Below are 22,542 nucleotides of genomic sequence, written 5' to 3' on the forward strand. Positions count from 1 at the left end.
TACAATGAGGCTCGAAGGCCTATTTATTATTGAGAAACAATGGAAAACCCTTCACATTCCAAAACCTAACCCTAGAAGATGAAACGCCAAATTGTGGGCCCCGTTTTGGGGTGAGTTGGACAGCCAACTTCCCGGGGTCGCGAATTGGTCATCTTATCTCCGTTTGACGCGCATGATAGCCCGTTGGAAAGATCTCTCCGAGGACTACGACGGAAAAGACGATTTTTATCCGAAAAATTACTGGCGGTGGATTTCCCAAAAAACGTCGTTTAGGGCCCGAAAAACGTCGTTTAGGACCCGAAAAACTGCTAAAAATAGTAAACTGCACTATAATTAAGGAAAGTGAAAAACTGAAAGAGACAGTTGTGGGGGCATCCACCTGGATCATTCATCCCCCCTTAGGAAGCAATGGCCCCCATTGCGTTCATTTCCTCCCTGAGATGAGGAAGCTTCTGCTGAGTTGGGTCTCTGGTGAGCTGTTCTGCAATCTCTAATGTGTCCAGAAATGGTGGGAAGCATGGTCGCCGATGGTCCACATTGAACACTCGGTGCAAGCGAAGGAATGGAGGAATGCTTTGCTTCAAAGCATTGTTGCCCGTAGCCTTGGTACTGGTGTAAGGACCATGTCGGAGTGGCCTGAGCTTCTGATGGGTTCTGGTAAGGCGTTCTTTATGTCGATGCAACCAAACTTTGTTCCCCACCTGAAACTTGTGTGGTACCCCCGTGGGTGAGAAGAAGTTGTTCCTGTGTTCTGTTCTGACTGTATCCCTCTGTTGCTGCTGCTGCGTGGAGGAACCCTTCGTGGGGGTCATGGATGTAGCAACGATCTTCCCCTTACTTTGGGAGCGAACCAGACAGAAAATAAATTTCCTAGTCTGTGAGATGAGCTTGCTGCCTTTCTTAGCAGTGATCAAAGAGGTGGCAGTAGGTGGGGCTACCTCCGGTATCCTGTATAATGAATTATCCAAAGAAATAATGACAGCGCGAGGCCTTGACTCATACACAGCATGTCGCCTCCACAAGTATGGCTGGCCTAATAGTACATCACAAACATCCAGAGGTGTAACATCACATAATACCTCGTCTGTGAAGGGCTTGATGCTGTAGGGAAGGCGGCACTGCTGGCGAACTTTGAGATCTCGTCCTTCGTGAAGCCACCCGATACTGTACGGCTGCGGGGTGGTGTAGTCGGTAGGCCCAACCGCTTCACGACCTCTGCTGAAATGAGGTTCTTTTGGCTGCCACTGTCGACAATGAATTGCAGTGGCGAACCCTTCACCCACATTTGTGAGTGGAAAAGACGTTCCCCCTCCTCTGGCTCTTCGGGCTCATTCTTCTGGATCTTGGCAGTGGCAACAGTGGCACTAGGATCCGCATCAATGATCTGCTTCCCTTTGCCATTCCCCTTGTCGGGTTCTGGCTCAGAGTCGGAACATGCATCTGATTCAGAAGCCTTCAACTCGGCCACCAGCGACTGCTTGGTCCGACACTCACTTGTGTTATGAGTGGGACTCTTGTGGAACTCACACCACTTTCCTGTGTCCTTCTTCGGCTTCGTGGTGGTGTTCTTTTCTTGCGGCTTCGAGGGTTGTCTTGGGTCACCCCGCCTTGGCTTTGTCCTTTAGGCTTCGGATTTGTAGATCCAAAGTCTCGCTTCTTCTGTTTGAACTTTTGCTCGATTTTGACAGCGTATCGGTATGCTGTGCCGAGTGAGGAGATGTTCAAGAACTCCATCTCTTCCTGGATGTATCTGTGTAGGCAGCCGCGGTATTTGAGTACCAGATGCAGCTCAGAATCTTTGATACCCAACTGTGTGCGAAGGGTATGAAAAATATTTGTGAACTCTGGCACATCTTGGTCTCGTCCCTGCCGCAGTGTGGTCCATTTGATGTATTTGTCCTCATAGCTTTTGACAGGGTAGTACTGCTCCTTGATGGCATCCCGGAAGTCATTCCAAGTGGGGGCGGCTGAAAACAGTGAGCCTGTACTTTCATCCTTCTGCTCGCAGTATGTTTCCCACCAGTCCTTGACGTGGGGGGCTGCTTTGAGAAGAGCGAAAATAATCTTTTCCCGACTTGAAAATTCATGAACAGAAAAATACCCATCTAGCAGATTTAACCATTTATCTACGGCATCTGCGTCTATTTGACCCTCGAAGATGGGGATTTCAAAATTAACTTGTACCTTAAACGTTGTGGCGTTTCCAGAGTAGCTGTTGGAAGCCGATGCGTCGCCTCTGGGTAGCCGCTGAAGGATCTGCGCAAAGCTATCCATCATCGCGTTCCTTTGCCGCTCGAGGGCTTCTTCGAGCAAGATTCTGATAGGATCTCCTGCCCCCTCGTCTTTCTTCTCATCCGCCATGGGAGGTCGTCGAGATTTGCGAGGCTGGTCTTGCAAAGGTTCGACCAATTCAAGCCCTAACTCCTTATATCCCGACCTCGTTGGGGACATGCAAAGAAAAACAAAGAAAAAGCAGACCGCTCTGATACCACTGATCCGGATTTAAGCAGGAACGCAATAGATTACAGAGATAACCATAAATACAAAGATGCGATAACCATAAAAACAGAGATGCAGCGGAAATAATACTTCATTTCATTAATGGAGAATACTGAAATATGCTTACAAATAGAAATAACCCAGCTAGGGCGATGGTAGCTTATCTCTGAGAAGAGATGTGTCGGCTACATGCCTCTGAACTGTTTTGAACTGTCTTTACAATGAGGCTCGAAGGCCTATTTATTATTGAGAAACAATGGAAAACCCTTCACATTCCAAAACCTAACCCTAGAAGATGAAACGCCAAATTGTGGGCCCCGTTTTGGGGTGAGTTGGACAGCCAACTTCCCGGGGTCGCGAATTGGTCGTCTTATCTCCGTTTGACGCGCATGATAGCCCGTTGGAAAGATCTCTCCGAGGACTACGACGGAAAAGACGATTTTTATCCGAAAATTAATGTCGCTGGATTTCCCAAAAAACGTCGTTTAGGGCCTCAAAACGGCTCCGGAAGTTTAGGACCCGAAAAACTGCTAAAAATAGTAAACTGCACTATAATTAAGGAAAGTGAAAAACTGAAAGAGACAGTTGTGGGGGCCCAAATGGGATAGGTGGGTGGCCACCAACATCCACCTGGATCATTCCTCCCCCCTTAGGAAGCAATGGTCCCCATTGCGTTGAGTTCCTCCCTGAGATGAGGAAGCTTCTGCTGAGCTGGGTCTCTGGTGAGCTGTTCTGCAATCTCTAATGTGTCCAGAAATGGTGGGAAGCATGGTCGGCGATGGTCCACATTGAACACTCGGTGCAAGCGAAGGAATGGAGGAATGCTGTGCTTCAAAGCATTGTTGCCCGTAGCCTTGGTACTGGTGTAAGGACCATGTCGGAGTGGCCTGAGCTTCTGATGGGTTCTGGTAAGGCGTTCTTTCTGTCGATGCAACCAAACTTTTTTCCCCACCTGAAACTTGTGTGGTACCCCTGTGGGTGAGAAGAAGTTGTTCCTGTGTTCTGTTCTGACTGTATCCCTCTGTTGCTGCTGCTGCATGGAGGAACCCTTCGTGGGGGTCATGGATGTAGCAACGATCTTCCCCTTACTTTGGGAGCGAACCAGACAGAAAATAAATTTCCTAGTCTGTGAGATGAGCTTGCTGCCTTTCTTAGCAGTGATCAAAGAGGTGGCAGTAGGTGGGGCTACCTCCGGTATCCTGTATAATGAATTATCCAAAGAAATAATGACAGCGCGAGGCCTTGACTCATACACAGCATGTCGCCTCCACAAGTATGGCTGGCCTAATAGTACATCACAAACATCCAGAGGTGTAACATCACATAATACCTCGTCTGTGAAGGGCTTGATGCTGTAGGGAAGGCGGCACTGCTGGCGAACTTTGAGATCTCGTCCTTCGTGAAGCCACCCGATACTGTACGGCTGCGGGTGTGGTGTAGTCGGTAGGCCCAACCGCTTCACGACCTCTGCTGAAATGAGGTTCTTTTGGCTGCCACTGTCGACAATGAATTGCAGTGGCGAACCCTTCACCCACATTTGTGAGTGGAAAAGACGTTCCCCCTCCTCTGGCTCTTCGGGCTCATTCTTCTGGATCTTGGCAGTGGCAACAGTGGCACTAGGATCCGCATCAATGATCTGCTTCCCTTTGCCATTCCCCTTGTCGGGTTCTGGCTCAGAGTCAGAACATGCATCTGATTCAGAAGCCTTCAACTCGGCCACCAGCGACTGCTTGGTCCGACACTCACTTGTGTTATGAGTGGGACTCTTGTGGAACTCACACCACTTTCCTGTGTCCTTCTTCGGCTTCGTGGTGGTGTTCTTTTCTTGCGGCTTCGAGGGGTTGTCTTGGGTCACCCCGCCTTGGCTTTGTCCTTTAGGCTTCGGATTTGTAGATCCAAAGTCTCGCTTCTTCTGTTTGAACTTTTGCTCGATTTTGACAGCGTATCGGTATGCTGTGCCGAGTGAGGAGATGTTCAAGAACTCCATCTCTTCCTGGATGTATCTGTGTAGGCAGCCACGGTATTTGAGTACCAGATGCAGCTCAGAATCTTTGATACCCAACTGTGTGCGAAGGGTATGAAAAATATTTGTGAACTCTGGCACATCTTGGTCTCGTCCCTGCCGCAGTGTGGTCCATTTGATGTATTTGTCCTCATAGCTTTTGACAGGGTAGTACTGCTCCTTGATGGCATCCCGGAAGTCATTCCAAGTGGGGGCGGCTGAAAACAGTGAGCCTGTACTTTCATCCTTCTGCTCGCAGTATGTTTCCCACCAGTCCTTGACGTGGGGGGCTGCTTTGAGAAGAGCGAAAATAATCTTTTCCCGACTTGAAAATTCATGAACAGAAAAATACCCATCTAGCAGATTTAACCATTTATCTACGGCATCTGCGTCTATTTGACCCTCGAAGATGGGGATTTCAAAATTAACTTGTACCTTAAACGGTGTGGCGTTTCCAGAGTAGCTGTTGGAAGCCGATGCGTCGCCTCTGGGTAGCCGCTGAAGGATCTGCGCAAAGCTATCCATCATCGCGTTCCTTTGCCGCTCGAGGGCTTCTTCGAGCAAGATTCTGATAGGATCTCCTGCCCCCTCGTCTTTCTTCTCATCCGCCATGGGAGGTCGTCGAGATTTGCGAGGCTGGTCTTGCAAAGGTTCGACCAATTCAAGCCCTAACTCCTTATATCCCGACCTCGTTGGGGACATGCAAAGAAAAACAAAGAAAAAGCAGACCGCTCTGATACCACTGATCCGGATTTAAGCAGGAACGCAATAGATTACAGAGATAACCATAAATACAGAGATGCGATAACCATAAAAACAGAGATGCAGCGGAAATAATACTTCATTTCATTAATGGAGAATACTGAAATATGCTTACAAATAGAAATAACCCAGCTAGGGCGATGGTAGCTTATCTCTGAGAAGAGATGTGTCGGCTACATGCCTCTGAACTGTTTCGAACTGTCTTTACAATGAGGCTCGAAGGCCTATTTATTATTGAGAAACAATGGAAAACCCTTCACATTCCAAAACCTAACCCTAGAAGATGAAACGCCAAATTGTGGGCCCCGTTTTGGGGTGAGTTGGACAGCCAACTTCCCGGGGTCGCGAATTGGTCATCTTATCTCCGTTTGACGCGCATGATAGCCCGTTGGAAAGATCTCTCCGAAAAATTATTGGCGGTGGATTTCCCAAAAAAAATGTCGTTTAAGGCCTCAAAACGGCTCCGGAAGTTTAGGACCCGAAAAACTGCTAAAAATAGTAAACTGCACTATAATTAAGGAAAGTGAAAAACTGAAAGAGACAGTTGTGGGGGTCCAAATGGGATAGGTGGGTGGCCACCAACATCCACCTGGATCATTCCTCCCCCCTTAGGAAGCAATGGTCCCCATTGCGTTGAGTTCCTCCCTGAGATGAGGAAGCTTCTGCTGAGTTGGGTCTCTGGTGAGCTGTTCTGCAATCTCTAATGTGTCCAGAAATGGTGGGAAGCATGGTCGGCGATGGTCCACATTGAACACTCGGTGCAAGCGAAGGAATGGAGGAATGCTTTGCTTCAAAGCATTGTTGCCCGTAGCCTTGGTACTGGTGTAAGGACCATGTCGGAGTGGCCTGAGCTTCTGATGGGTTCTGGTAAGGCGTTCTTTCTGTCGATGCAACCAAACTTTGTTCCCCACCTGAAACTTGTGTGGTACCCCCGTGGGTGAGAAGAAGTTGTTCCTGTGTTCTGTTCTGACTGTATCCCTCTGTTGTTGCTGCTGCATGGAGGAACCCTTCGTGGGGGTCATGGATGTAGCAACGATCTTCCCCTTACTTTGGGAGCGAACCAGACAGAAAATAAATTTCCTAGTCTGTGAGATGAGCTTGCTGCCTTTCTTAGCAGTGATCAAAGAGGTGGCAGTAGGTGGGGCTACCTCCGGTATCCTGTATAATGAATTATCCAAAGAAATAATGACAGCGCGAGGCCTTGACTCATACACAGCATGTCGCCTCCACAAGTATGGCTGGCCTAATAGTACATCACAAACATCCAGAGGTGTAACATCACATAATACCTCGTCTGTGAAGGGCTTGATGCTGTAGGGAAGGCGGCACTGCTGGCAAACTTTGAGATCTCGTCCTTCGTGAAGCCACCCGATACTGTACGGCTGCGGGTGTGGTGTAGTCGGTAGGCCCAACCGCTTCACGACCTCTGCTGAAATGAGGTTCTTTTGGCTGCCACTGTCGACAATGAATTGCAGTGGCGAACCCTTCACCCACATTTGTGAGTGGAAAAGACGTTCCCCCTCCTCTGGCTCTTCGGGCTCATTCTTCTGGATCTTGGCAGTGGCAACAGTGGCACTAGGATCCGCATCAATGATCTGCTTCCCTTTGCCATTCCCCTTGTCGGGTTCTGGCTCAGAGTCGGAACATGCATCTGATTCAGAAGCCTTCAACTCGGCCACCAGCGACTGCTTGGTCCGACACTCACTTGTGTTATGAGTGGGACTCTTGTGGAACTCACACCACTTTCCTGTGTCCTTCTTCGGCTTCGTGGTGGTGTTCTTTTCTTGCGGCTTCGAGGGGTTGTCTTGGGTCACCCCGCCTTGGCTTTGTCCTTTAGGCTTCAGATTTGTAGATCCAAAGTCTCGCTTCTTCTGTTTGAACTTTTGCTCGATTTTGACAGCGTATCGGTATGCTGTGCCGAGTGAGGAGATGTTCAAGAACTCCATCTCTTCCTGGATGTATCTGTGTAGGCAGCCGCGGTATTTGAGTACCAGATGCAGCTCAGAATCTTTGATACCCAACTGTGTGCGAAGGGTATGAAAAATATTTGTGAACTCTGGCACATCTTGGTCTCGTCCCTGCCGCAGTGTGGTCCATTTGATGTATTTGTCCTCATAGCTTTTGACAGGGTAGTACTGCTCCTTGATGGCATCCCGGAAGTCATTCCAAGTGGGGGCGGCTGAAAACAGTGAGCCTGTACTTTCATCCTTCTGCTCGCAGTATGTTTCCCACCAGTCCTTGACGTGGGGGGCTGCTTTGAGAAGAGCGAAAATAATCTTTTCCCGACTTGAAAATTCATGAACAGAAAAATACCCATCTAGCAGATTTAACCATTTATCTACGGCATCTGCGTCTATTTGACCCTCGAAGATGGGGATTTCAAAATTAACTTGTACCTTAAACGGTGTGGCGTTTCCAGAGTAGCTGTTGGAAGCCGATGCGTCGCCTCTGGGTAGCCGCTGAAGGATCTGCGCAAAGCTATCCATCATCGCGTTCCTTTGCCGCTCGAGGGCTTCTTCGAGCAAGATTCTGATAGGATCTCCTGCCCCCTCGTCTTTCTTCTCATCCGCCATGGGAGGTCGTCGAGATTTGTGAGGCTGGTCTTGCAAAGGTTCGACCAATTCAAGCCCTAACTCCTTATATCCCGACCTCGTTGGGGACATGCAAAGAAAAACAAAGAAAAAGCAGACCGCTCTGATACCACTGATCCGGATTTAAGCAGGAACGCAATAGATTACAGAGATAACCATAAATACAGAGATGCGATAACCATAAAAATAGAGATGCAGCGGAAATAATACTTCATTTCATTAATGGAGAATACTGAAATATGCTTACAAATAGAAATAACCCAGCTAGGGCGATGGTAGCTTATCTCTGAGAAGAGATGTGTCGGCTACATGCCTCTGAACTGTTTCAAACTGTCTTTACAATGAGGCTCGAAGGCCTATTTATTATTGAGAAACAATGGAAAACCCTTCACATTCCAAAACCTAACCCTAGAAGATGAAACGCCAAATTGTGGGCCCCATTTTGGGGTGAGTTGGACAGCCAACTTCCCGGGGTCGCGAATTGGTCGTATTATCTCCGTTTGACGCGCATGATAGCCCGTTGGAAAGATCTCTCCGAGGACTACGACGGAAAAGACGATTTTTAACAAAAAATTTACTAGCGGTGGATTTCCCAAAAAACGTCGTTTAGGGCCTCAAAACGGCTCCGGAAGTTTAGGACCCGAAAAACTGCTAAAAATAGTAAACTGCACTATAATTAAGGAAAGTGAAAAACTGAAAGAGACAGTTGTGGGGGCCCAAATTGGATAGGTGGGTGGCCACCAACATCCACCTGGATCATTCCTCCCCCCTTAGGAAGCAATGGCCCCCATTGCGTTGAGTTCCTCCCTGAGATGAGGAAGCTTCTGATGAGTTGGGTCTCTGGTGAGCTGTTCTGCAATCTCTAATGTGTCCAGAAATGGTGGGAAGCATGGTCGCCGATGGTCCACATTGAACACTCGGTGCAAGCGTAGGAATGGAGGAATGCTTTGCTTCAAAGCATTGTTGCCCGTAGCCTTGGTACTGGTGTAAGGACCATGTCAGAGTGGCCTGAGCTTCTGATGGGTTCTGGTAAGGCGTTCTTTATGTTGGTGCAACCAAACTTTGTTCCCCACCTGAAACTTGTGTGGTACCCCCGTGGGTGAGAAGAAGTTGTTCCTGTGTTCTGTTCTGACTGTATCCCTCTGTTGCTACTGCTGCATGGAGGAACCCTTCGTGGGGGTCATGGATGTAGCAACGATCTTCCCCTTACTTTGGGAGCGAACCAGACAGAAAATAAATTTCCTAGTCTGTGAGATGAGCTTGCTGCCTTTCTTAGCAGTGATCAAAGTGGTGGCAGTAGGTGGGGCTACCTCCGGTATCCTGTATAATGAATTATCCAAAGAAATAATGACAGCGCGAGGCCTTGACTCATACACAGCATGTCGCCTCCACAAGTATGGCTGGCCTAATAGTACATCACAAACATCCAGAGGTGTAACATCACATAATACCTCGTCTGTGAAGGGCTTGATGCTGTAGGGAAGGCGGCACTGCTGGCGAACTTTGAGATCTCGTCCTTCGTGAAGCCACCCGATACTGTACGGCTGCGGGTGTGGTGTAGTCGGTAGGCCCAACCGCTTTACGACCTCTGCTGAAATGAGGTTCTTTTGGCTGCCACTGTCGACAATGAATTGCAGTGGCGAACCCTTCACCCACATTTGTGAGTGGAAAAGACGTTCCCCCTCCTCTGGCTCTTCGGGCTCATTCTTCTGGATCTTGGCAGTGGCAACAGTGGCACTAGGATCCGCATCAATGATCTGCTTCCCTTTGCCATTCCCCTTGTCGGGTTCTGGCTCAGAGTCAGAACATGCATCTTATTCAGAAGCCTTCAACTCGGCCACCAGCGACTGCTTGGTCCGACACTCACTTGTGTTATGAGTGGGACTCTTGTGCAACTCACAGCACTTTCTCGTGTCCTTCTTCAGCTTCGTGGTGGTGTTCTTTTCTTGCGGCTTCAAGGGGTTGTCTTGGGTCACCCCGCCTTGGCTTTGTCCTTTAGGCTTCGGATTTATAGATCCAAAGTCTCGCTTCTTCTGTTTGAACTTTTGCTCGATTTTGAAAGTGTATCGATACGCTGTGCCGAGTGAGGAGATGTTCAAGAGCTCCATCTCTTCCTGGATGTATCTGTGTAGGCAGCCACGGTATTCAAGTACCAGATGCAGCTCAGAATCTTTGATACCCAACTGTGTGCGAACTGTATGAAAAATATTTGTGAACTCTAGCACATCTTGGTCTCGTCCCTGCCGCAGTGTGGTCCATTTGATGTATTTGTCCTCATAGCTTTTGACAGGGTAGTACTGCTCCTTGATGGCATCCCGGAAGTCATTCCAAGTGGGGGCGGCTGAAAACAGTGAGCCTGTACTTTCATCCTTCTACTCACAGTATGTTTCCCACCAGTCCTTGACGTGGGGGGCTGCTTTCAGAAGAGCGAAAATAATCTTTTCCCGACTTGAAAATTCATGAACAGAAAAATACCCATCTAGCCGATTTAACCATTTATCTACGACATCTGCGTCTATTTGACCCTCGAAGATGGGGATTTCAAAATTAACTTGTACCTTAAACGGTGTGGCGTTTCCAGAGTAGCTGTTGGAAGCCGATGCGTCGCCTCTGGGTAGCCGCTGAAGGATCTGCGCAAAGCTATCCATCATCGCGTTCCTTTGCCGCTCGAGGGCTTCTTCGAGCAAGATTCTGATAGGATCTCCTGCCCCCTCGTCTTTCTTCTCATCCGCCATGGGAGGTCGTCGAGATTTGCGAGGCTGGTCTTGCAAAGGTTCGACCAATTCAAGCCCTAACTCCTTATATCCCGACCTCGTTGGGGACATGCAAAGAAAAACCAGACCGCTCTGATACCACTGATCTGGATTTATGCAGGAACGCAATAGATTACAGAGGTAACCATAAATACAGAGATGTGATAACCATAAAAACAGAGATGCAGCGGAAATAATACTTCATTTCATTAACGGAGAATACTGAAATATGCTTACAAATAGAAACAACCCAGCTAGGGCGATGGTAGCTTATCTCTGAGAAGAGATGTGTCGGCTACATGCCTCTGAACTGTTTCAAACTGTCTTTACAATGAGGCTCGAAGGCCTATTTATTATTGAGAAACAATGGAAAACCCTTCACATTCCAAAACCTAACCCTAGAAGATGAAACGCCAAATTGTGGGCCCCGTTTTGGGGTGAGTTGGACAGCCAACTTCCCAGGGTCGCGAATTGGTCATCTTATCTCCATTTGACGCGCATGATAGCCCGTTGGAAAGATCTCTCCGAGGACTACGACGGAAAAGACGATTTTTATCCAAAAATTTATTGGCGGTAGATTTCCCAAAAAAATGTCGTTTAGGGCCTCAAAACGGCTCCGGAAGTTTAGGACCCGAAAAACTGCTAAAAATAGTAAACTGCACTATAATTAAGGAAAGTGAAAAACTGAAAGAGACAGTTGTGGGGGCCCAAATGGGATAGGTGGGTGGCCACCAACATCCACCTGGATCATTCCTCCCCCCTTAGGAAGCAATGGCCCCCATTTCGTTGAGTTCCTCCCTGAGATGAGGAAGCTTCTGCTGAGTTGGGTCTCTGGTGAGCTGTTCTGCAATCTCTAATGTGTCCAAAAATGGTGGGAAGCATGGTCGCCGATGGTCCACATTGAACACTCGATGCAAGCGTAGGAATGGAGGAATGCTTTGCTTCAAAGCATTGTTGCCCGTAGCCTTGGTACTGGTGAAAGGACCATGTCAGAGTGGCCTGAGCTTCTGATGGGTTCTGGTAAGGCGTTCTTTATGTCGATGCAACCAAACTTTGTTCCCCACCTGAAACTTGTGTGGTACCCCCGTGGGTGAGAAGAAGTTGTTCCTGTGTTCTCTTCTGACTGTATCCCTCTGTTGCTGTTGCTGCATGGAGGAACCCTTCGTGGGGGTCATGGATGTAGCAACGATCTTCCCCTTACTTTGGGAGCAAACCAGACAGAAAATAAATTTCCTAGTCTGTGAGATGAGCTTGCTGCCTTTCTTAGCAGTGATCAAAGAGGTGGCAGTAGGTGGGGCTACCTCCGGTATCCTGTATAATGAATTATCCAAAGAAATAATGACAGCGCGAGGCCTTGACTCATACACAGCATGTCGCCTCCACAAGTATGGCTGGCCTAATAGTACATCACAAACATCCAGAGGTGTAACATCACATAATACCTCATCTGTGAAGGGCTTGATGCTGTAGGGAAGGCGGCACTGCTGGCGAACTTTGAGATCTCGTCCTTCGTGAAGCCACCCGATACTGTACGGCTGTGGGTGTGGTGTAGTCGGTAGGCCCAACCGCTTCACGACCTCTGCTGAAATGAGGTTCTTTTGGCTGCCACTGTCGACAATGAATTGCAGTGGCGAACCCTTCACCCACATTTGTGAGTGGAAAAGACGTTCCCCCTCCTCTGGCTCTTCGGGCTCATTCTTCTGGATCTTGGCAGTGGCAACAGTGGCACTAGGATCCGCATCAATGATCTGCTTCCCTTTTCCATTCCCCTTGTCGGGTTCTGGCTCAGAGTCGGAACATGCATCTGATTCAGAAGCCTTCAACTCGGCCACCAGCGACTGCTTGGTCCGACACTCGTGTTATGAGTGGGACTCTTGTGGAACTCTCACCTCTTTCCTGTGTCCTTCTTCGGCTTCGTGGTGGTGTTCTTTTCTTGTGGCTTCGAGGGGTTGTCTTGGGTCACCCCGCCTTGGCTTTGTCCTTTAGGCTTCGTATTTGTAGATCCAAAGTCTCGCTTCTTCTGTTTGAACTTTTGCTCGATGTTGAAAGTGTATCGGTATGCTGTGCCGAGTGAGGAGATGTTCAAGAGCTCCATCTCTTCCTGGATGTATCTGTGTAGGCAGCCGCGGTATTTGAGTACCAGATGCAGCTCAGAATCTTTGATACCCAACTGTGTGCGAAGGGTATGAAAAATATTTGTGAACTCTGGCACATCTTGGTCTCGTCCCTGCCGCAGTGTGGTCCATTTGATGTATTTATCCTCATAGCTTTTGACAGGGTAGTACTGCTCCTTGATGGCATCCCGGAAGTCATGCCAAGTGGGGGCAGCTGAAAACAGTGAGCCTGTACTTTCATCCTTCTGCTCGCAGTATGTTTCCCACCAGTCCTTGACGTGGGGGGTTGCTTTGAGAAGAGCGAAAATAATCTTTTTCCGACTTGAAAATTCATGAACAGAAAAATACCCATCTAGCAGATTTAACCATTTATCTACGGCATCTGCGTCTATTTGACCCTCGAAGATGGAGATTTCAAAATTAACTTGTACCTTAAACGGTGTGGCGTTTCCAGAGTAGCTGTTGGAAGCCGATGCGTTGCCTCTGGGTAGCCGCTGAAGGATTTGCGCAAAGCTATCCATCATCGCGTTCCTTTGCCGCTCGAGGGCTTCTTCGAGCAAGATTCTAATAGGATCTCCTGCCCCCTCGTCTTTCTTCTCATCCGCCATGGGAGGTCGTCGAGATTTGCGAGGCTGGTCTTGCAAAGGTTCGACCAATTCAAGCCCTAACTCCTTATATCCCGACCTCGTTGGGGACATGCAAAGAAAAACAAAGAAAAAGCAGACCGCTCAGATACCACTGATCCGGATTTAAGCAGGAATGCAATAGATTACAGAGATAACCATAAATACAGAGATGCGATAACCATAAAAATAGAGATGCAGCGGAAATAATACTTCATTTCATTAACGGAGAATACTGAAATATGCTTACAAATAGAAATAACCCAGCTAGGGCGATGGTAGCTTATCTCCGAGAAGAGATGTGTCGGCTACATGCCTCTGAACTGTTTCAAACTGTCTTTACAATGAGGCTCGAAGGCCTATTTATTATTGAGAAACAATGGAAAACCCTTCACATTCCAAAACCTAACCCTAGAAGATGAAACGCCAAATTGTGGGCCCCATTTTGGGGTGAGTTGGACAGCCAACTTCCCAGGGTCGCGAATTGGTCGTTTTATCTCCGTTTGACGTGCATGATAGCCCGTTGGAAAGATCTGTCCGAGGACTACGACGGAAAAGACGATTTTTAACCAAAAAATTACTGGCGGTGGATTTCCCAAAAAACGTCGTTTGGGGCCTCAAAACGGCTCCGGAAGTTTAGGACCCGAAAATCTGCTAAAAATAGTAAACTGCACTATAATTAAGGAAAGTGAAAAACTGAAAGAGATAGTTATGGGGGCCCAAATGGGATAGGTGGGTGGCCACCAACATCCACCTGGATCATTGTTATTATGGATAAAGGGTGCTTTTTTTGGGCAATTTTGGACATTGGTACCACTGTGTCGCATAAGCAGTTGGGCACTTCATATCCTTCTATCTTCTTGACTGTAAAACAAATGCAACCACGACACACAGGACCAGAGGCCCAGTTCAATTTCTAGCATTATTTGCAGTTGTTGCATCCACATAACACCCACAATCTTAGCTGCAGTTGCATGATATTCAGAGACAATAATATCAAGCATTTGGTTCTCAAAACCCTACATTCTGGGGTTTCATCTACGAGCTTAAGGATTCATGGATACAGGTCATGTGAACCCATTGTAATGTCTACCTGGGAAAAAAATACACCTTATCATAACCGCACTAGATTCCCCATCGTTTAAGACTTTCTATGTATGTATAATATCATTCTATTATTTGTACTCGACTACTTCCCAGTTCGAAATGCCATCAACCAGATGTAATAATTCAGGGTAAATATCTCATATTTTTTAGTATAAATACCACTCCTCTCTTTTCAAAAGTCAATGTCTTCCCTCTTGAGTGTTTGTACATAGGTATTAGTATCTGATAAAGTTAGCACTTAGAGGTATTCAAACCCTCAAGATACACAATCCCTAGTAAGGACTAGACCTTGGATTGTGCAACTTCAAGGGTTTTAATGCCTCTCAGCTCTACACTAATCAAGGTTTTTTTAAGGGTATGGTTCTCTCAGTGTACTTATATGATTCTCAATCTTAGCATGCTATTTAAAATTTCCCTTGTTAATTTGTGTGAGTGGTAAAAAAGGCTTTTAATGCTAGCTCATAATTATGGATTGTACACCATAAAAAATCCAAAATTTTCAAACTCCTCATTTATGAGAGCTCAAGGAGAAACATAGTAAATTATGATAGAATCCATAAGTTAGGTTTTCGATTTATACTTTTTTTACTAGCACTACAAGATTTCTGGTGTGTAGATTTTCCTACATGGTTTAAACTTTCTTGTTATATTAGATTCTCTTGGCTTGTTAAATTAAAAATTTAAACCCAATCTCACAAATTGTGCTTTGTTTTTAGTAAAGTAAGTTGTGCGTTTGCCTTTAGTTTCGTAAATTTTCCATTTTGTGGCTTCCCTCATATGGTTATAATGAGTCAAATAACTACTAATTTGTGAACTTATTCATTATGGGCACTATTTGGTAATTTCAATTTAACCAAATGTGGTAATATTATATTTTGGAAGTTTAACTTAAATTTTGGTGTTAGCTTAATCCATGTGCATGGTGTATCAATCATATAACATATGTTTTTGAAATTATCCAGGTACTGGTGCTTGGGAAAGTGCTCTTACAATAACACTATCACTGCGAGATCAAATCATTTCTTTTGAGATGGGCAAATTCAGTATTGTTTGAATTAACCAAATGAAGGACCTCAAATTTGATATTGTTGTTGTAAAGTGTGAATGGGGGATAAGGGTGGATATTGGGATACTAAGGGAAAACATCGAAGCATATAAGGAACATACTAAAGGTTATTTGTAGTGTTCACAATGAGACTACAACTAGGGTCAAAAATAATTTGGCAAATATAAGCAAGGTGCTTGGTGAGTATGACCACCAGTGTTGATTTGTTTCTATTAATTCAAAGTGTTTATTTAGCATTTTACAATGCCACTTAATAAATCTATTCTCTATGTAGAAGAATAATTAGTTGAGGGTTATAAAATAGGCTATAATGAGACCATCTTTATCTTGATTATAGATTTTGGAATATTCCAGAAATATGACACACAAGAGAAACTAGCTATAAACATGCCATCCTTATCTCGATTGTAAATTCCATAAATTAGATGGACAAGAATGAAGTAAACTATTTGACTTCATTGCTGTCAATCATATTTTTATAATCTAAAATCAAGTTACTCTCATACCGATAATCATAAGAAAAATGTTTTCTTTTAATTAATAAGTTCACTTGTAAATAATGATATTTGGAATGGGCGGTTGCGTATGATTGCATGCATCCTTCTTTGATTCTCATGGATGGTGTGTATTCAATATGTTCCATTAACTTTTGTATGGATGAATGGGGAGTGGATATAGCACAAATAGTTTCTCAAAAGGATCCACCCTTGCCAATAGTTGTTGGTATTGTGTGTGCAAGCCCAAAAGCCTTAGAAGTAGCAAAGATTAAAAAGTGTGTAAGGGTATCTTTTTTACAAACGACTATTTAAAGTTCTATAAGTTTGGGACGTATTGGTTCTACACACGATCAATTCAACTCTTATACACCTGTGAAGCCCGAATAAGGTAAAAGTATTCCCCACATAAGTCCATGTCACATTAATTAGTATGGAATAATGAAAAAATGCACATAGACAGGAATATTCATATATGTAGCTATTCCAATTAAATATGCCCACAAGAAGATTTTTGAGTAACCATTTCTTTCCTACTTTTCTTTTTAGGACTAGAATCCTGAGATAGTGAGAATGTCTTTATTTTATTTTGTAGTGGCGATTGGCAGGAAACCTTTGATTTCTGGACCCCTGACACTTTTAAAAGAATGGCCTTAACCAATGGAAGTTTTCCATTTGGTATTGTTAACACCACAACCTCAATCCCAACCAAAGAATGAAATTTGTTTTACAATCCTTTGTGATATAGAAAAAATTAACTACAAATTTCAAGACACAAGTGATTTTTTAACATACCCCCTATCTCTCAATAGTTCTTCTTTTATTAATGTGTCATTATCTTCATCGATAATCGCATCTTTATGATTCGATTGAGCAATATCTTTTGGAAAAATAACTAGCTATCTAGTAAACTTGGAATCATGTTCAACCCAAAATATCGTAAATCTATTATATACCTATGACAAACCACTTTCTTTTTCCAATATTTTGTCTTCCTTGCTCTATATTTTTTTCCCTTTACGGTCTTTATTTCACAATAGTGGATACCAAAATAAAATATCATTCTTATGATTATATAGTCTGTCATGGTGAAGGTTTAGAGGAGTTCTCCTCTAAAGGGAGAAGTTATGTGTTACAAGAAGAATTTTGACTGCATCGATAGAAAGGTAAACCAGTCAATGGAGAAGATGAGGGCATGCTTAACTGCTCATTTCTGTCTCTGTGATGGGAATGTTCTCCCCCGTATTTTCACTTCACCTATTAAGGAAATGGGGAACAGTAATCAAGTGTTTTCTATGATTTACAAGTGGCCACCTATTCATAAACACATACCAAGGCCCCTCGATGGGATCATCATGCCAAAAAAATTATATGTGCACAGGATGTAAGGAGACAAAATTTATGGCTTGAAGATCCCAGTTAGAGCCAGTAAAATTAAGATAGGCTACCTATTGATGGATTTGTATCTGGTCCTTAGCTTGGAACACCACTCATCATCTTATCAGGAATAGTATGTAGTATAAAAAACAATATTTCAGGCTAAACTAATCATATAATGCAGCAACCAGTGCAGAGGATGTCTTCTCCTTTCCTTTCAAGCAAATACCAAATTTAACCACCAATGCCAAAAAGAAACAACCCTATGTTTATCAATTTGCAGCCCTCTAAATTTGTTGTGATAGTGCATAGAGTTAATGGTAATTTTTATGTTTAGGATTAAATATAAATTGTTGTACATGACTTTCCATGACTTCCTCAAATTGCTTCCATAAGAATAATCAACCATGGCCTCAAGCAACATGGAACTAGAAGGTGATTCCAATATAAATAAGAAAAATAGTTGTCGTCATTATTTGCTTCCCTTTGTGGACATGAAAGATGAGACAATATCATATCTGAAGAGCTCATGGATAGGGTCATTATTTGCTTGCCTTTATGGACTTGAAGTATGAGACAATATCATATTTCAAGAGCTCATGGATAGGGCTTGTTGAATATTCTTTTTTTGTGCATGACTTCCATTCTTTGTTTTCTATGGCATTAGCTCCCGTAGTTCCTCAGCTTATATTGGATATATAATTACTCCTACTGTAAGAATTCTCACATAGAATGCTTAGTTGTACTCTAAGTAAGCCTATTATTAAGTGACTTTTTTCTCTCTCACTTTGATTCATAGATAGACGAATGATGCGCAGCAAAAATATAATAGAAAATGAATAAAGAGCGACACTTTTCTCACACTGCTTTATTCCTAAATGAATGGTGTTTTCACTACTAAACCTTCACATTAGAATGATAACATGAAGTTTCTGTAACAAATTTCCAACAATTAAAAGGTGTAAATGCAAACATACAAAAAATAGAAAAATACCTCTTTCTTCGGTGGTTTAATATACTAGATAGATCCACATCAGCCATTGTGTTCTACTCACTCCAATTAACCATCTACAATGAGGGGAGAGAGATATTTTAACACTCAATATAAGCACAGAAAGACAGGTTTATATATGTGTATTTTGGTTCCTTTTATTTCTCTGAAACCTACACAAACATTGTTAAACAAATTAGCAATGTGATGCACTAGAGGGTATATACCTTTTTTTGAAAATTCCACTTTGTCATCCACAACCCCACCATTTGGTGGAGATGTATCCAATGTAATAAATATGGTTGTTGGGATTTTATGTTATTGTATTAATATGCATGTTGGTCACTTCTTACCGGTTAACCTGGTCATAGTGTTATACCCTCGTAGCTTCTAGGGAAAGTTCTGCAATTGCTTTATGTTGTGGCTCTGCTTGTGTGCCCGCCGCTATGACTACTCAGCCTATTGATGTTGTTCTTCACTCTGTCGGTCTGTGCATGCTTGTTACGGTTTTGTCCATGTGAGGGTCTTTGGTGTTTTTGTCCATCAGTTGGTTAGCACTATAATCTGGTTTGTTTTAGCAACCTCAGCTCGGTTTAACAGGTATTCTGATCACAATGCGTCTTCTTGTCTTCAATGAGTTGGTTGATTGTGTTTTTGGGTTGTATTTCCCTTAGGGCTTCAACATTCTTGCCTAGTCGGATTTGAACCCTCTTGGTTCTTCTCTCACTCTACTATGTAGAGTCTTTTGATCTAGGGTTTTAGCTATGGTTTAGCGGATGTTTGGTTGATGTCTTCAATAGTGGGGAGCCCTATACCTTTTAGTTGCTAGTTCGTAATGCTATCAGACTTGGATTGAATACTGTGTGTTTTCTTAGGCATTGTAGTGAAGTCGTGCCTTTATCCAACTGTCATGTTGTGCTATATACTTTCATTTGTGTTTTTTTGGTGAAGTTATGCCTTTAACTGAAAGTCATGATTCTTCGAATCTTAACTTATACTTGTATAAATAGGACTCTGTCAAAGTCTGGCACCCTTTCGATTTACAGTAGAATAAAATCTTGACTCTGAATGTTTGTATTTAGCTTAATATTTTGGGCACGAGAATGTGTGCTCTTATGGTATGACATCTGTATTCAGTTCAAGATCTTTTGTTTTTTATATCTAGGAATGTGTAAATGAACTATTTAATCTTGAATCCAATATTTATGCTTCTCTATAAATGAAAATGTAATGGCTTGGAAAGTAAAAGGCTTACCTGTTCATTCGCCTTAGGGCTTTTGTCTCTGGTTTCTATGCAGTGGTTTATCCTTCCAATGGCATCTAATGCTTTCTTCTCTGGACAATATTCGCCCTATCACTCTAGAGTGATTCTTTGTTGGTTATTTTTTAGCACCTGTAATTTCCTTTCTGTCTTCTTACACACAAAAAAATTTACATCTCACTGAAAAACCTTACACAAGAATTCTTTTGAGAAATAATCTTTTAATAACTGTTATTTCTAGAAATAAATTCCTGTTGACACAATGCACAGTTCATAAAACTCAATAGACTCAACAAATTTTGTTAATTTCTTTCCCCTTTCTCTTGGTAGTTGCCCCTCTATGGGAATTGGGATTGGATTTTAAGCCTTTCCCTCTTTCATTACAGTTGGGAAACTATTTCCCTAGTTAGCCAAACACAAAACAGTTTCCAATTAAAAGAAACATTTAACTAATTGAACTTAACTAACCTTAACAATGTTTTGCAGAGTTACATAACAATTAAAAACTCAAACAATTCCAAGAAAAAGTTTTTGTCTCTGCCACCTTGGTAGGAAACGAAAGTGTTTCTTCTAGCCATTGCCTATTGATGAGATTCTCCTCCATTAGGCTCTGAGAGTAAATTAAATTCATGGCTCCTGTCCATGAGGTCATCAATGGAGTACCCAGCACATTGAATCTGACCAATGTCTAACTAGGAACTGTCCTCTATAGGATCGTTCCTCCATTTAATCAAATATTGTAAATACTCCTTCTTTTGAGTCTGTCTGGACACATGTGTATCTAAAACCTACTTGATCTCCAAAGGCTTTACTGGAGGCATTTGTTTGATCCAAGGTGCTTCCTCTTCCTACGTGTCCCGTGTTCATCTCTCTGATCTGTTTGCTTCCTGAACAACAATCTAAGGATACACATATGCAACATTAAAAATGGGTGAGATTCCTATACCTGGGGATAACTGCAATTTGTAAGCATTTGCAGAAAACTTCCAAAGGATTTTGCAAGGCCTAATCTTTTTCATATTCAACTTGTATTTTCCTCTGGGGAACCTTTCCTTGCACAAATGTGAAAGTACCAGGTCTCCAACTTCAAACTATACCTCTTGTCCTTTCAGATCTTCTTTCTATTTATATTTCTGACTGTTGTCCTATAACTTCAGTTTCACTTGCTCATGTAGGTCGCTGACTGCTGTCGCGAAAAATTCACCATCAACACTCCTGCATTCTAACTATCCCAATCCCATAATTCAGATACTCGTCATGGATGCATTCCATACAAAATCTTGAAAGGATTCTTACCCAAACTTCTATTGGGCGAGTCATTGTAGGAAAATTCTGCTTGTGCAAGTACGTGATCCCACTGCCTAGAATTTTCACCAACTAGACTCCTCAGTAGATTTCGTAGACCGCAGTTTACCACCTTAGTTTTCCCATCAGTCTGTGGATGATAAGCTGAGTTGAAGTTCAGTTTGGTGTCTAACTTCTTCCATAACGTTTGCCATAAATGGCCTGTGAACTTCACGTCCCTATCTGAAATAATGGACATTGGCAAGCCATGTAATCTGACGATCTTGTTGAAGAACAAGTGTGCTACATGTGTGGCATCACTGTTCTTCCTACATGGAATAAAATGTGCCATCTTGGTGAAACAATCCACCACCGCCATGATAGAGTCGAATCCCCTCTGCGTATTTGGCAGTCCTAAGAAAAAGTCTAAACTAACTGAGTCCCAAGGTATGTTTGGAATAGATAAGGGTGTGTACAACCCTGCATTCTGACTCCATCCTTTCGCATACTGACACACTTTACACCTATTCACAAATATTTTCATGTCTTTATGCATCTTCGTCCAATAATAGAAGTGGCTTAACTGATCCAATGTTTTGCCGATGCCAAAATGCTCGACTAATCCTCCACTGTGTTTCTCTTGGACCAAGTTCTCTCTCATAGAAGAGTCTGGAATACACAATTGTCCTCCTTTAATAGAAGCCCTTCCTAAATATTATAATCTAGCCATAAATTGTTATCCCTTAACAGTGGATTTTGGCAAGCTTCGTAAGATTCTTTAAAATGTGCATCAGCCTCATACAAATCCTTAAGGTGCTCAAATCCCAACACCTATATCATACTCTCATGTAGGATCAAACTTCTCATGCTTAAAGCATCTACCACTTTATTAGCTTGGCCATATGTTTCAAAACAAAAGTGAAACTCTGCAAGTAATCTACCCACTTTGCATGTTTGTGGTTCATCTTATGTTGCTGCATGATATATTGTAACACAAAATTGTCTGAAAATAAGACAATCTCCTTAGCCAGCAAATAATGTCTCCAATGCTCCAATGCTTTGATGACGGCATAAAACTCCTTGTCGTAAGACATGTATTTCTGTTGTCTTTTATTCAATTTCTCATTGAAATAAGCCATTGGCTTATCTTCCTAGCTGAGTACTGTTCCAATAATTTTCCCACTGGCATCGCAATGAACCAAAAATAATTTATTGAAATCTGGTAATCTGAGAATGGGTTTTTCAGTGATTTTTTTCTTCATCAATTGAAAACTTCTCTCAGCCGATTCTATCCATCGGAAAGGCTGGTTGGACTTCTTGATTGTGTCCAACATTGATGCACAAATCTCACTGAAATGTTTAATAAACTTTCTATAAAAACTTTCCAACCCATGGAAACTTCTTACATCAAATAAACTCTTGGGAGATGGCCAGCTAACTATGGCTGCAACCTTCTCTGGATCCATCTTTAATTCATTCTCAGATATTACAAAACCCAAATAAATCAGTTCCTTCTTGAAAAAAGAACATTTCTTCAAATTTATCAGCAACTTGTTTTTCTGTAATTTTTCCAATACACACCTAACATGTCGAAAATGATTTTCCTTCGTCCTACTAA

The 22,542-nt window shown here is 43.4% G+C and overlaps 1 pseudogene; it reads left to right on the forward strand.

Moving 5' to 3' along the window:
- Positions 1-16,406, forward strand: part of LOC149166083 (serine--glyoxylate aminotransferase pseudogene) — a 76,874-nt pseudogene extending 60,468 nt beyond the window's left edge.
- The last annotated feature ends 6,136 nt before the right edge of the window (positions 16,407-22,542 follow it).

This window comes from Pinus tabuliformis, chromosome 5_1 (assembly GCF_031772625.1).
Source record: "Pinus tabuliformis cultivar Carrire ecotype Pingquan chromosome 5_1, CPIR1, whole genome shotgun sequence".
NCBI classification, from domain to species: Eukaryota; Viridiplantae; Streptophyta; class Pinopsida; order Pinales; family Pinaceae; genus Pinus; species Pinus tabuliformis.